We start from the raw sequence: 13,418 nt of genomic DNA on the forward strand, positions 1-13,418 counted from the left end.
GTACCAAAGAATGTTCAAACTATCGCACCATTGCACTCATTTCACATGCTAGTAAAGTTATGCTTAAAATCCTACAAGCTAGACTCCAGCAGTATGTGGATCGAGAACTACCAGAAGTACAGGCATAATTTTGAAGAGGCAGAGGAACTAGAGATCAAATTGCCAACATACGCTGGATCATGGAGAAAGCTAGGGAGTTCCAGAAAAACATCTACTTCTGCTTCATTGACTGTGCTAAAGCCTTTGATTGTATGGATCACAACAAACTGTGGCAAGTTCTTAAAGAGATGGGAGTACCAGACCATCTTATTTGTTTCTTGCGAAACCTATCTGCGGGTCAAGAAGCAACAGTGAGAATTGGACACGGAACCACTGATTGGTTCAAAATTGGGAAAGGAGTCTGGCAAGGCTGTATACTGTCACCCTGCCTGTTTAACTTATATGCAGATCAAATCATGAGAAAGGCAGGGCTAGATGAATCAAAAGTTGGAATTAAGATTACCGGGGAAAATATCAACAACCTAAGATATGCAGATGATACCACTCTAACGGCAGAAAGTGAAGAGGAACTAAAGAGCCTCTTGTTGGTAAAGAAGGAGAGTGCAATAGTTGGCTTGAAACTTAACATTAAGGAAACCAAGATCATGGCATCCGGCCCTCTCAATTCCTGGCAAATAGATGGGGAAGAAATGGAGGTAGTGACAGATTTTATTTTCCTGGGCTCCAAGATCACCGCAGATAGAGACTGAAGCCAAGAAATTAAAAGACGCTTGCTCCTTGGGAGGAAAGCCATGGCAAATCTAGACAGCACACTAAAAAGCAGAGACATCACCCTGCCAACAAAAGCGCATATAGTCAAGGCTATGGTCTTCCCAGTTGCAATGTATGGCTGTGAAAGTTGGACCATAAGAAAGGTTGAGTGCCAAAGAATTGAAGCCTTTGAAATATGGTGCTGGAGAAGATTCCTGCGAGTCCCTTGGACTGCAAGCCGATCAAACCGGTCAGTCCTAGAAGAGATCAACCCCGACTGCTCTTTAGAAGGCCAGATCCTGAAGTTGAAACTCAAATACTTTGGCCACCTAATGAGAAGGAAGGACTCACTGGAGAAGAGCCTAATGCTGGGAAAGGTTGAGGGCAAGAGAAGAAGGGGACGACAGAGAATGAGGTGGCTGGATGGAGTCACTGAAGCAGTAGGCGTGAGCCTAAATGGACTCCAGAAGATGGTAGAGCACAGGAAGGCCTGGAGGACCATTGTCCATGGGGTCGTGATGGGTCAGACACAGCTTCGCAACTAACAACAACAAGAAGCTAATTAGGCTAAATATTTTCTGTACTTGCTAGGTAGACCAACAATTTGTGTCCTTTCTCCTTTTACACATTCTGGCATTTTATTAAAAAAATGGTATCACATAGGCTTCCTGAATTTCTATGGAGACACTCAGAAAGGATTATACTTTGATATGGACTCCTTCATAAGCCTCAAGTTTAATTGGACTATCGCACTGGATTTCCTTTTTAGCCTTATTGTTTAGACATTACTTCCTTGTTGGAAATAAACTTTATGATTTTTCTATATGTTTTCTGGGTTGTTTCTCAAAATAACAACCTAGGTTGGGTTTATCCTGGGTTGGATTATTGTTTAATATTGGCTTTGAACTATATTCAGGTCATGGAAATGAAGTCTTCCTTGGTTGATATTATCTTTTTTCCCCAAATCTCGAACAACTCACCCATCAAATTTAGTAGGAGAGGACATCAAAGTGTCATTCTAGAACTTGAGCATTCAGTCAAAATTCTAGTTAAGGTTCAATGTAGCAATTTCCACAGTGTTCTATATAACTTATCTATAATGCCTTTCACCTTCAAGCAGGCCATCTTTCAGTCAGCAAGAATCTGCTTGACTATGGTCTGAGTCTAAATAACAAAACTCAGTGATTTGTACCTGCTTGTAACACTGATACGTTGATGCTGCAGAAAAGCACCAGATGGCCTGGAAATTTTGGAATTCTCTCAACCGTGCATAAGCAGACAAACAACTGGGAGGAGATTTAAAAGACACCTTACTTATGCTTCTAATTATTGTATACTGAATCTTCCAACTGAGGATAGATACAATTGTCAACCCCTCATTGTTTACTTTTGTGAAACATCTAGGAAATTATTGATAGACTCTATATTGAGGTAGATCAGTTAGTTGTGCCCTGTATGGCAGTTGCTGTTGTTTTCATGTAGGAACTTAATGATACAAATATTAATTACTTAAACTTGTTCTTCTATGGGAAACGACAGTAACAGTAATGGAAAAGGGTCCTTCAAGTTGAGTGCAACTCCTGGGGACTTCATGGTAATGTCCATGTTTTGCTTTGCTTTTGGCAACAATACATATGTGGGTCTACCATTGCACCTTCTGCTTATTTTTTTTTCAACTCTCCACTTTAGCCTATAAACCAGGAACTTTCTGAATCTAGATAACTAGATCTAACTTTTTTAGCTTTTTGAGATCAACTGATGTCATCTTGGTGCTGCCACTAGGTAATTGTTCAGAATTACCTGCAGTATTAAGATTAGCAATTACATTGGTAGCTTTTGGAGAAATGACGGCCAATTATTTAGCATCCTGGTAGCCCTTCCCATTCATATCCTTTCCTTCACCTTTTTAGAGAAGTTAGCAATCTTTCCATTATCTGCAATCCACACTGTAAGTAGCAAGTGGCTGTGGAAGTAGTAGTTTTAGATCTCTGGGAAACCTCAAATTGTGTGTCCCTTTTCTGGACATATGATCTTATGTGAGAATTCCAGAATTTTCACAAAACCTGTATATCTAGAAAATAGGATAGGACCACTGGAAACAACCACAGAACGTCAACAATCCTAATTCTGAATTCAGCACGTGTCCATTATACATATTCCAATTATCATATAGTATGTAGGTGTGTGTGTGTGTTATATATTGAACAGCATATGCATTGGCCCCACATCCAATTTCAATACACCAATTAAGTATATTGAATAAAATCCCTACATAATAATATATAGGTTAGAATTGAAATACATGCATTGATTGATCTAAAAGATCAAATCAATGCAAAAAAGGTGTTGAGGGTTGTGAGTATAGTGTTTTGTGTGTGTGTGTGTTTAAACCACTTGTACCACTTCGGCAGAACCAGTAGCTAATTTTTTTTTTGTTGCCCAGGCCCAGAATGGACTTCTGGAAGCGGCATCCACACAGAGAACCGGTTGTTCACATATTTGAATCCCACCACTGGCTTAAACACTCAGCTTCATATTTACTCTATGATAAAACAGAATGACTTCAAATTCCTTTGAAGATTAAATGGACGTGTATATTTCCATGCACTTTCTTATGCATAAAATGAAGTCTTCAGAAAGATATATTTAATTTAATCATTCAGATCATAAATCTGAATCTAACCAACTCAATTATTTGAATCAAATCAAACTGAACTGAAAATTCATTTGGATCTTGCCTGATCTGCATAACCATAATATACATAATAGCTAAGATTGAATATTACTTCCAATCTATTTCAGTTTTGCATATTTTAATTATAAATCCAATTACTTTTCATATTTATATTTATTTTATTTTTATATACGGTTTTCCATAAAATGAAATTTCATTTTTTCTCCTTTTTTATTGCCCTAGTTTTGAATTGAAAACTCTGTAACACCATTCAGAAAAGGCTAGAATCCAAAAAAAAAAACTACACTGTGATCTATTTAGTTGTGCTGAATGTATGAATTAGGTCAGCTCACTTAAAAATATGAATCAAGGAAAAATCTCCCCCATCCCTTCACACACACACACACAAACACACACATCATATGAAAATTGCCTCCAATTTCCTTTACAGCAAGTATGATGACAAAATTACCTCTTAGTCTATGGTTACAAAAACAAATTCCCTTTTTTTCCTATTATCAATTATTTTCTGATCATTAAAGCTGCACGATGTAAGGTTGTTGTTGTTTTTATGTTTCACACAAAAAAGTCTATAAGGGTTTTCCAGTCAGCAATAAATGTTGATACTATTTTTTCTCTAATTAAGGAAATCAATTATAACCATCTCTGCAAACTCCATCATATTCACCAACCATTCCTCCATTGTGGGTAATGTCAGAGTCTAAAAATCTCCCCATCCCACTGACAAGCAACTTCAGTTCCTCCCACCACCCACCCTTTCCCCAAAGGTCTGTTTTTATTTCAGGTCTTAGTGTCGGGATCACTGCTGTTTGATGAATCAGCATTCTTGTTAACAAGAAGAGCAGGGCTATCATCTAATGAAAATACTCGGTATTTTATGACTCCCTAGACTGTAGTTCTGCATATTAAAATAGAATTTCAATCTCAGTGTTAGAAATAAAATCAAACTTAGCATCTGTGGGTTGAAAAGAACTGTTAAAAAGTGCTATTCATTGAATTTTTAACTATTTCTTTGGGGGCATGGAAGAAAGGGTAGAAGAATTTCCATTGAAGGGGTCTTTAAAACGCTTGCAAATTAGAAATAAGTGAATAGTAATCACCATGCTAGTACAGTTCATGGTATGTTTCATTACAGCAAACAGAAAAATTCCCCATAATGGAGCCAACTACTTTTAAAAATCACAATGTTTATGAGGAAAACTGCTTTGCTTCATTATGGATTTTAGGAATATAAAATGTATATGCCAACTAAAAAAAGTGATAATTGCTAGATGTGTATTAGGGAACTATACTGATCTCACGGTGACTGAAGTTCTCTGGTTAAAGATACACACAGTGGCAAAAATTCATTCCTGTCAACACACAATTGTACTAATATATTTATTCTTAGACAGATCAATTGCTATTTTAAAAGGCCCAATACACTCCCGTTGGTGAAGGGTAACTCCAGACGGATAGTGGTTTCATTTTGCCTCTATACAGGCCTCCATCCTTTCTGCATGGCTGTGTGCAGGACAGCGATAGCTGTTTCTTCAGCTCTGTTTTACCCATCACCCAAAATGGCCGTCCCCATTCCAGTCGCTGATCAATGAGAGAGAAAGACAGACAGAAAAATGCTGTGTTGAATTGCTAAGAGAGAAGTGGACTTGCACTGATGCAAGAAAGAACTTGGACCTTCTATGTATCATGAATCCTGAATTTCTTGCAGTTTCTGTGAAAGGAAACAGAGAGTTCTAAAAGGCAGGAAGCCAATGAGATAAATTCAAAATAGCAGCAAGTTGAGATAATTGTACCCTCCACCAAATAAGAGAGGAAAATAGTTGTGGGAAAGCAAAAGAGAAGGCCATTCAAGAAACTGATGATAATGTAGAGGAGAGAAGATGCCACAAGAATCCAGCAACAAAAATGACCTATGCATTCGGTCGCATATAGAATTCAATAGATACCCAGTGAAGATCACCGGGCAACGGACGAGTTGAACTTTCCCCGTGTGGTTAAAAAGCTGCATTTGCATCTGGTCATTTGCCATTTTATGAATCCGGCTGAAAAGTTACATTAGTAACAAAAAGTTTCACAGGTGATTGAAATATATTAGGTGATCCAGAGATTACTAATAAATTAAGTAGAACCTTAGGTGTGCAATCTGAAAATGAGCAGGCTATAGGCTTGTTTATTTATTGATTTCTGTCCCATCTTTCCTCCATCAGAAAAACTAGGATACCTGATTTTAATAATAATAATAATAATAATAATAATAATAATAATAATAATAATAATAATAATAATAATAATAATAATAATAATAATAATAATAATAATAATAATAATTTAATTTCTATACCACCCTTCTCCCGAAGGACTCAGGGCGGTGTACAGGGCAAATACAGTAAAAATACAATGTACAAAAGTTAAAAAAGAATTAAATAATACAGCCTAATTCCAATAAAATTAATACAGTTAATATTAAAATACCCCAAACCCTTCAGACCAGGCCGGCTTGTTCAAATAAGTATGTTTCCACAATTTTCCACAATTGTGCATTTTTTCCTGCATAATAACACTGCTGGTTCATCATCACCCATATGACTACATAGGAATTTGAATGTGGTTATTGAGTGTTCTAGTTAAAGATTATAAATTATGCAATTAATATTTGATTAATAACGTATTCCTAAATGCTTTTCATTCCAGTCAGTGTCAACTTAATGCCATTTCTTTTACAGCAAATACAAGTAGAGATACAAGGTATCTCTTACTCTGTGATTACAATAAAAAGCTCACTTTTGTCTGTTATACTTTTTTTTTAATCATCAAAACCATAAGTCATGAGTGCCTTTTTTCTATTGCATGCCAAAAAAAACAACCCTCCTATAAAGGAATTTCCAGTCACCATAAATGTACATACCATCTATTCTCTAACCAAAGAATTTAATGAAGCCATCTCTGCAAAGTTCCTTCTTCTTCACCGTTTCTTCACTTTTGACATCTAAGGGAGACTTTCAACAAATCTCCAAATCCTTCAGAATTTTCTTTAGCATGATTGTTAAATTTATATTTCTATATCCGAATGCAACAATATATTGAGTTAGTAGCTGCTAGTGATTCTTTCAGATATTAAGATGGAGAGCAGGGATGCCAACTGTAGATGGAGTGAAGGATAACAAAGGCAGAATCAACACACTGAATCATTTCTCTGAAACTACATTGTTTCAAGCTCATGTCACACAAGGCTAAAAAAAAGGCATTACTGAAAGAAATGACTGCAAATAGTTGTGACACAGCATTTCAGCATTCAGTTTATAATTCCACGGGTTTTCAAATGAAATGTAGAAGAGTCTAGGAAAAACATGCAGAGATATACAACCTTCTATCATAAAACAGTGACATTGCTACTTGACCAAATTGTCAAGCAGAGTTGAGTTGAGGTTTTTTGAGCTCTTTGGAGGCATACTTGGGAGAAGGCCACGAAAGGCTGGTGGTATTGTGAAGTTGCTGGAGTGAATGGAGGAACCCAATTTTTCAGCCCATTTTCTGCAGGCAGTCTACTACAACATCCAAAATGCCTGGACTAATCAGCACAGGTTAGACTTGAATCGGAGATGCAAGATTAAATGAGCAAATTATTTGATTTGAGCTTGAACTTCAAGAGTTAAGGACAACCTAATTTTATGTGAGCTGCTTTCAGAGTCAGTCTCCAAAGATTTTTCTATATGGAGAAAACTTTAAAAAAATCTCACAAGCTGCTACATTTTTTGGCATTCAACTGGATATCTCAATATCTTCATGGGTTTTGCTCACCCCTCCTTCCCTCCCTCTGGCCAAAAACATTCTTTTCTAATTTAAAAATAGGTAAAGGTAAAGGTTCCCCCGCACATGCATGCTAGTCAGTTCCAACTCTAGGGACCGGTGCTCATCTCCGTTTCAAAGCCGAAGAGCCAGCCCTTGTTCGAGGACGTCTCCGTGGTCATGTGGCCGGCATGACTAGATGCCAAAGGCTCACGGAACACTGTTACCTTCCCACCGTAGTGGTCCCTATATTTCTACTTGCATTTTTTACGTGCTTTCGAACTGCTAGGTTGGCAGAGGCTGGGACAAGTAACAGGAGCTCACTCTGTTACGCAGCACTCGGGATTCGACCTGCCAAATTGCCAACCTTCTGATCGACAAGCTCAGCATCCTAACCCACTGAGCCACCACGTCCCTAATTTAAAAATACAAACTTTCAAAAAAAATTCCCTTTTTTTAAAAAAAATATCTATTTTTTTCATTTGCTTCTTTAGGGGACTGGAGAATAACCAGTTAGAGTAGTATCTCTAAACCCAGAAAAGGTCATTACTTATGCAATAGATATAATTGTACAAAGGTCTTCCTAAATACAAAGCTACTACTTGCTCTTTAAGCAGGAGCCATGAGTCTAAAAAGACCCCGTTTATAAGCTAGCTATTTCTATAATGAAGATTAAAACCACCATCACCACATACAGTATCTATCAGCAGTCTTCAAAAGAAAAAGCCACCACACCTGATCTTCTGGCTCAAACTGGACCTGGGTGGGGCAGGGCTACCCTATCCAGAGCTACTGATGGAATATTCCTGATCAGAGGGCCTGCTAACCCACTCCAGGATAGAAGCCTGAAATTGTTCCTCCCCATTCAGATTCTAGCAAAACTTTCGCAAAACGTGTTGGCAATTGTCGGTGTTGGTTAGCAGAGGCAGCAGGAGCAAGCATGTACAACGGGAGACGAGGGCTGCAAGAAACAGGTCAGCTACAAAGAAATAGTCTGTTGCAGAAAGAGGAACTCCTAGCTGTGCTGCCCTCGTTCCTATTTTTAAAGCAGTAAAACTTTGGGCCAATGCCTACGAGTGTTAGATAGGCATCCATTTGATCATTGTCAAGAGAATTAAACCCCCACTCAGTCCACAGGAAGGTAAAAGCAATCGCTACCTGGGGTCCATTTTCACAGTCCTGAAAGCTGAGCTGAATTCAAGAGTTGCAGTTGTATAACCAGCTATTGTAACATCTCATTAACATCACAAAAGAAATTTACCGCTTATGGACTGAGAGCCTGAAAAAGTAAATGAAGTCCTAAATTGGTGTCAATCTTACCTCACCAACTGTTGATATAAAATCTTTAATGAGATCTTAAACTGACTGGTTAAACTGACTGGGGTGGGTGGGTGGGTTTCAAATTATTCTCCAAAGCACCAGAGGGTAGGATAAGAAACAATGGTTGGAAACTGATCAAAGAGAGAAGCAACTCTTTCTATTCTATCTCTTACTCTACTCTACTCTACTCTACTCTACTCTACTCTACTCTACTCTACTCTACTCTACTCTATTCTATTCTATTGACTTCTCATGCCAAAATTGGAGGAAGCCCCCCCCCCAATGTGATGTTACCCCACTCTTTAGTATTTTCCATCTATGGCACTGAAACCGATTGTTGTATATTTCCAGTAACAGCCCCAAAGGCAGTAGAAAATTCATCAGATTTGCAAAGCATTGGGGGGGGACCCACTTGGTTCAATAGGCTACTTGCAAGCTGTCTGCTGATTTGATTTAAGTATGAATCTGCTTCAAGCAAACTTCATTGAATTAAGCACTCAATCAAAGTTGTACCCACCTCTAACAATTTTCTGGGGCTGTTCTTATTATTTGTCCCACTAAGATGCAACTTAGTCCTGACTGATCCAGGGTTAAGACTAACCATCACTTTTGCAATCAGAGGGGTAACAGAGACTGGGAACAGAGAGAACACATTTTGTCCCATAATTTTGAGGAGCTATCATAATCCTTACTTCCTAGACTAATACATCAATCAGACAGATGACCTTCAGACTGTGCACTTTTTTAATGGAGTTCCTATTTGTGTGTGTGTGTGTGTGTGTGTGTATTCCCTTCCATTTCCTTGGTGGCATCACTTCACCAGCCATTTGGCATTTGGCCAGCCAAAAGTAAAGGGAAAATGCATCCTTTCATCACCAAAGCTTTACTTCTTTCCTTCAGTAAGTGCCTGACAGGATCAAAGATGGAAGCTGTGAGACGTATCCAATAGCAAACATGAAGGGGAAATGCAAACTATAAGAGGTTCTGGGCAGCATAGAGCTATTACAACTGCAAAGGAAAAAAACGAACAAAAATCCTCACCAAGGACAGACTATGAAGGTTGTAATATTGCCGGAGGAATGAAACATTGGTTGTTTATATGAGGCTTTGGAAGAAACAATTCCAATTCATTCAATTAAAAAAAATCTGTTGGTAAAAAATACATATTTCCCATTTTCTAAATGGAAATCCAGAAAAGTCCCTTGTCCCCTATAAAGAAATAAACGTGTCGCGTGTAGATCATTTTACTGATGGTTCTAAATAGCCCCATAAAAAGATGCTTTGTTTTGTTCAAATATGTTTAATGCCATACACCCAAGTCAGATTTATTTTATTTTTTTATTTTAATTCCATTTATATCCCGCCCTTCTCCGAAGACTCAGGGCGGCTTACAAGCTTAGCAGTAGCCTTCATTCTATGTATAAGCCTGCTTATTAGGGCTTTCACACACACACACCCCAAGTGGCATTATTACAAAGTCAGCTTAATTGCCCCCAACAATCTGGGTCCTCATTTTACCTACCTCGGAAGGATGGAAGGCTGAGTCAACCTTGAGCCTGGTGGGACTCGAACCTGCGCTAATTCCCCCCCCCCCGTGCTTTAAATGGATATTATTAACAAATACACATGCTAAATGCAAACAACGCAAGTCAACTTTCAGAACGATCTGTGATTCTAGCATTCATCTGGGTAGAGTTTTGCATCATTTAAAAGCACCCCATGCAAAAGATAGCTAGTTTATGAGGACCACGCCTCCTTCTTAGTTACTACACACAACAGGTTTTCGTCTCTGCCACACAACATGGCACACAGTCGGCATATGTTCAGCTTGACCGGTTACAGACTCCAGCAAAGTAAGCTGAGAAAAGAACAGCCGTTTGGCTAAAATTGTGAGTTTCAGGCTGAATTGTCTTCAGTATCCTTCACGAAGCCTTTTTTTTGTTTGTTCGTTTGTTTTGTTTGTTTATTAAAACTTTATTTGATATGATGCACACAAAGCACGAGATTCCAGGAGAGGTAGCCACATAGCCATGGAAGCCTCTTCAGACAACACTGGCTCCCTCAGCCGCAACACGAAGATGAACGCCGCCTCCTAGAATTGGACATGACTGGACTTTAGCTTTTTTTAAAATCAAGGGTAGGCAAATTGTGACCTGAAAACTTTTACCACTGTCCCCCATGTTGCTCACCATTAGACAACTGGGTCAGGGTTATCCACAGTTGTGATTCATCAACATCTGGAAGGGCACAGGTTATCCTTCCCTGCTTTAAACTATAAGAGCTCCACACCGGATATTTCAACCAAAATTTTGAGGCTGGGTCAAATAGAACAAAAAAGCAAAAATTCCTGGAAGGCAAAAAAAAAGGGGGGACATGTGAATTGTAACTGATATTGTCCAATAACTATGATGAAATTTTAAGGAGAATATTAAAATGCATAAATAATAAATATTTTTTTCAAGAAAAGACCTAATTTTGAGAGGGGAAAAAATATTTGCAACTCGGGGTTGAATTGTGTGGCTATTGGTGCTCTCTGAGCTTGGCGGTTTTCTTGCAGATGTTTTATGACCAAACTAAGTAACATCATCAGTGCTAGAAGGGAATGGAGCTTGCTCTCTCTTTTTTTTATTGGTGTATAAAAATAAGAGCAAACCCCACTCCCTTCTAGCACTGATGATGTTACCTAATTTGGTAATGAAACATCTGTAAGAAAAATCACCAAGCTCAGAGAGCACCAAGGACCACACAGACCTAATTTCATTGTATACAATTATTGAAAAAGGACCTATTTCTCTGAAACAAGATGATTAGTTCAATAAATTGGTCCTCCACTAGTTCTGCTTACACAACTCCCGATCTCAGCCTTCACACATTTAATCATTTAAGTTATTGTTTGGTTTTTTTCACATAAATTCTGCTGATAACACTTCCAATACAAGGTTAATGTAATATAATGGACATAATGAAATACTTATTAGAAGGAGGCATGACAAGAATAGTTAGATTTCCACCTGAACCATTTCCTCGTACTCACCAAAAAAAATGTTCACCTTCATTCTCTCACCTATCACTGCTGGTTTAGATGCAGGAAGTTACAAAGTCAGGAAAAGGAAATATTGCAGAGGTTGCTTATTTTAAAATCCATGCCTTTTCCGTGCACTTATAAATGAGAACATGCACGTTTGGCTTCATGATGCTAATTAGAAAATCAGGTTTTGACAGGAGCTTCATTATTAAGCAAAGATATGCCAATGCAGTCTTTGCACTGTCTGATATTAATGACACCAACAGGACAATAATAGCTATTGTGCAGACGCCCTACATGTCATCAAAACATTAGAAGGTCTTTGTGCATTTTTGGGGGAGAAGTTAATTTCTGATGCCACGGAGGTTATGAAGGAAGACACAAACACAAATGGAAATGCTAGCTTTAAATATTGCTGATGGCTGAGTTCAATTGAACAAAGCTGCTTTCTCTTCTGACATCCATAGAACACAAATTTCAGCCGCGGTTGTTGAATTGTATAGAAATAAATAAAGCCTTGCCTTTTTGCTTAGGTATTTGGATTGGCACCCTGCACATTTCTCGCACAGAAGAAGTGGAAGGGATGTAGTGTAAGGAAAACAATGTCATACAATCTTTGCATAAGATAGGCGTATAAGACCGAGGGTTAAGAAATATAGAGCCTCCATATTTATATTATGAGAAATAGAACAGTGAAAAGTTGTGGAATGAACAGGGAAAAAAATCCAGAAGAAACAAGAAGAAAATCCAAAGTATCCACCTTAGTACTGCCAACAGAGAAGTGAGACCCAATGCATGATCCTGAAGTTCTCATTTTACCGACCTCAAAAAGATGGAAGGCTGAGTCGACCTTGAGCCGGTGAGAATCAAACTGCTGGCAGTTGGCAGAGTTAGCCTGCAATACTGCATTCTAACCACTGCACCACCACAGCAGTCATGCTGTTGACTACTTCCCTCTGTCTATACAACCAAAATACTCAGCTTACTTATTGAAGGACAAAACAGAGCAAAGGTATGGTGGTAGACAGTTGGATCATTTGTCATTGTATCTAAAGTCCAAGCAGGCCAGTGACAAGGCCAAACTACTGCTTCATGAATCTGAAACAAAATACGGGATGAATTTTTATAGAGATAAGGCCTGATATGGTGGAGAAAATTAGTACATTCAAATGAAGACAGATCCATATAGTTCTCTGCAACCTCTCAACAGGAAATATAGAGACTATTTTCTGAAAATGTATAGAATCCTACTGTTCAACCCTTGCCAATTTTTCAGTATTTTTGTTACGTGTGGATCCAAGCACAAATTTCAATTTCAATTTGGAAATGAAATTGCTTTGATAGCCACCCATATAAAGATCCCATGATTTTCAATTTGCATACCAAATTGAAGGAGGGGGGAAAAAAGTCAAGGGTGATTGTTCCAACAATTTACATTTCTTGGAAGACAGGCACCCAGTAAGTGTGCCAATTATTTCAAAGTCTTTGGCTTGAGTTTTTAAAAATTCCTGCGTATTCACCTCCTGAAGAAACCTATCTGATCTTCCCACTTTTTTCCCCCTCAAACCTACACGATGTCCGTACTCAGAGCTTTTTTTTGGTCACAGAATGCTCAGAACGGAGTTCCGGCACCTTTTTTGGATGGAACCTCGTAGGGTAAGCAAGGCTGGTTGTATGACGTGTGAGTTCCGGCACCTTTTTCTTTTACAAAAAAAGCACTGTCCGTACTTCTCTGTCCTCTCCCACTACATAATTAATCTTTAGATTTAAGTAATTTTTTTCCCCTCAGTACAATTTGGGTCATCGGGGAAGATCACCCCGTAGCACCAAAATTTGGAGAAG

The sequence above is a fragment of the Vipera berus genome, assembly GCF_964194415.1.
Source record: "Vipera berus genome assembly, chromosome: 2".
NCBI classification, from domain to species: domain Eukaryota; kingdom Metazoa; phylum Chordata; class Lepidosauria; order Squamata; family Viperidae; genus Vipera; species Vipera berus.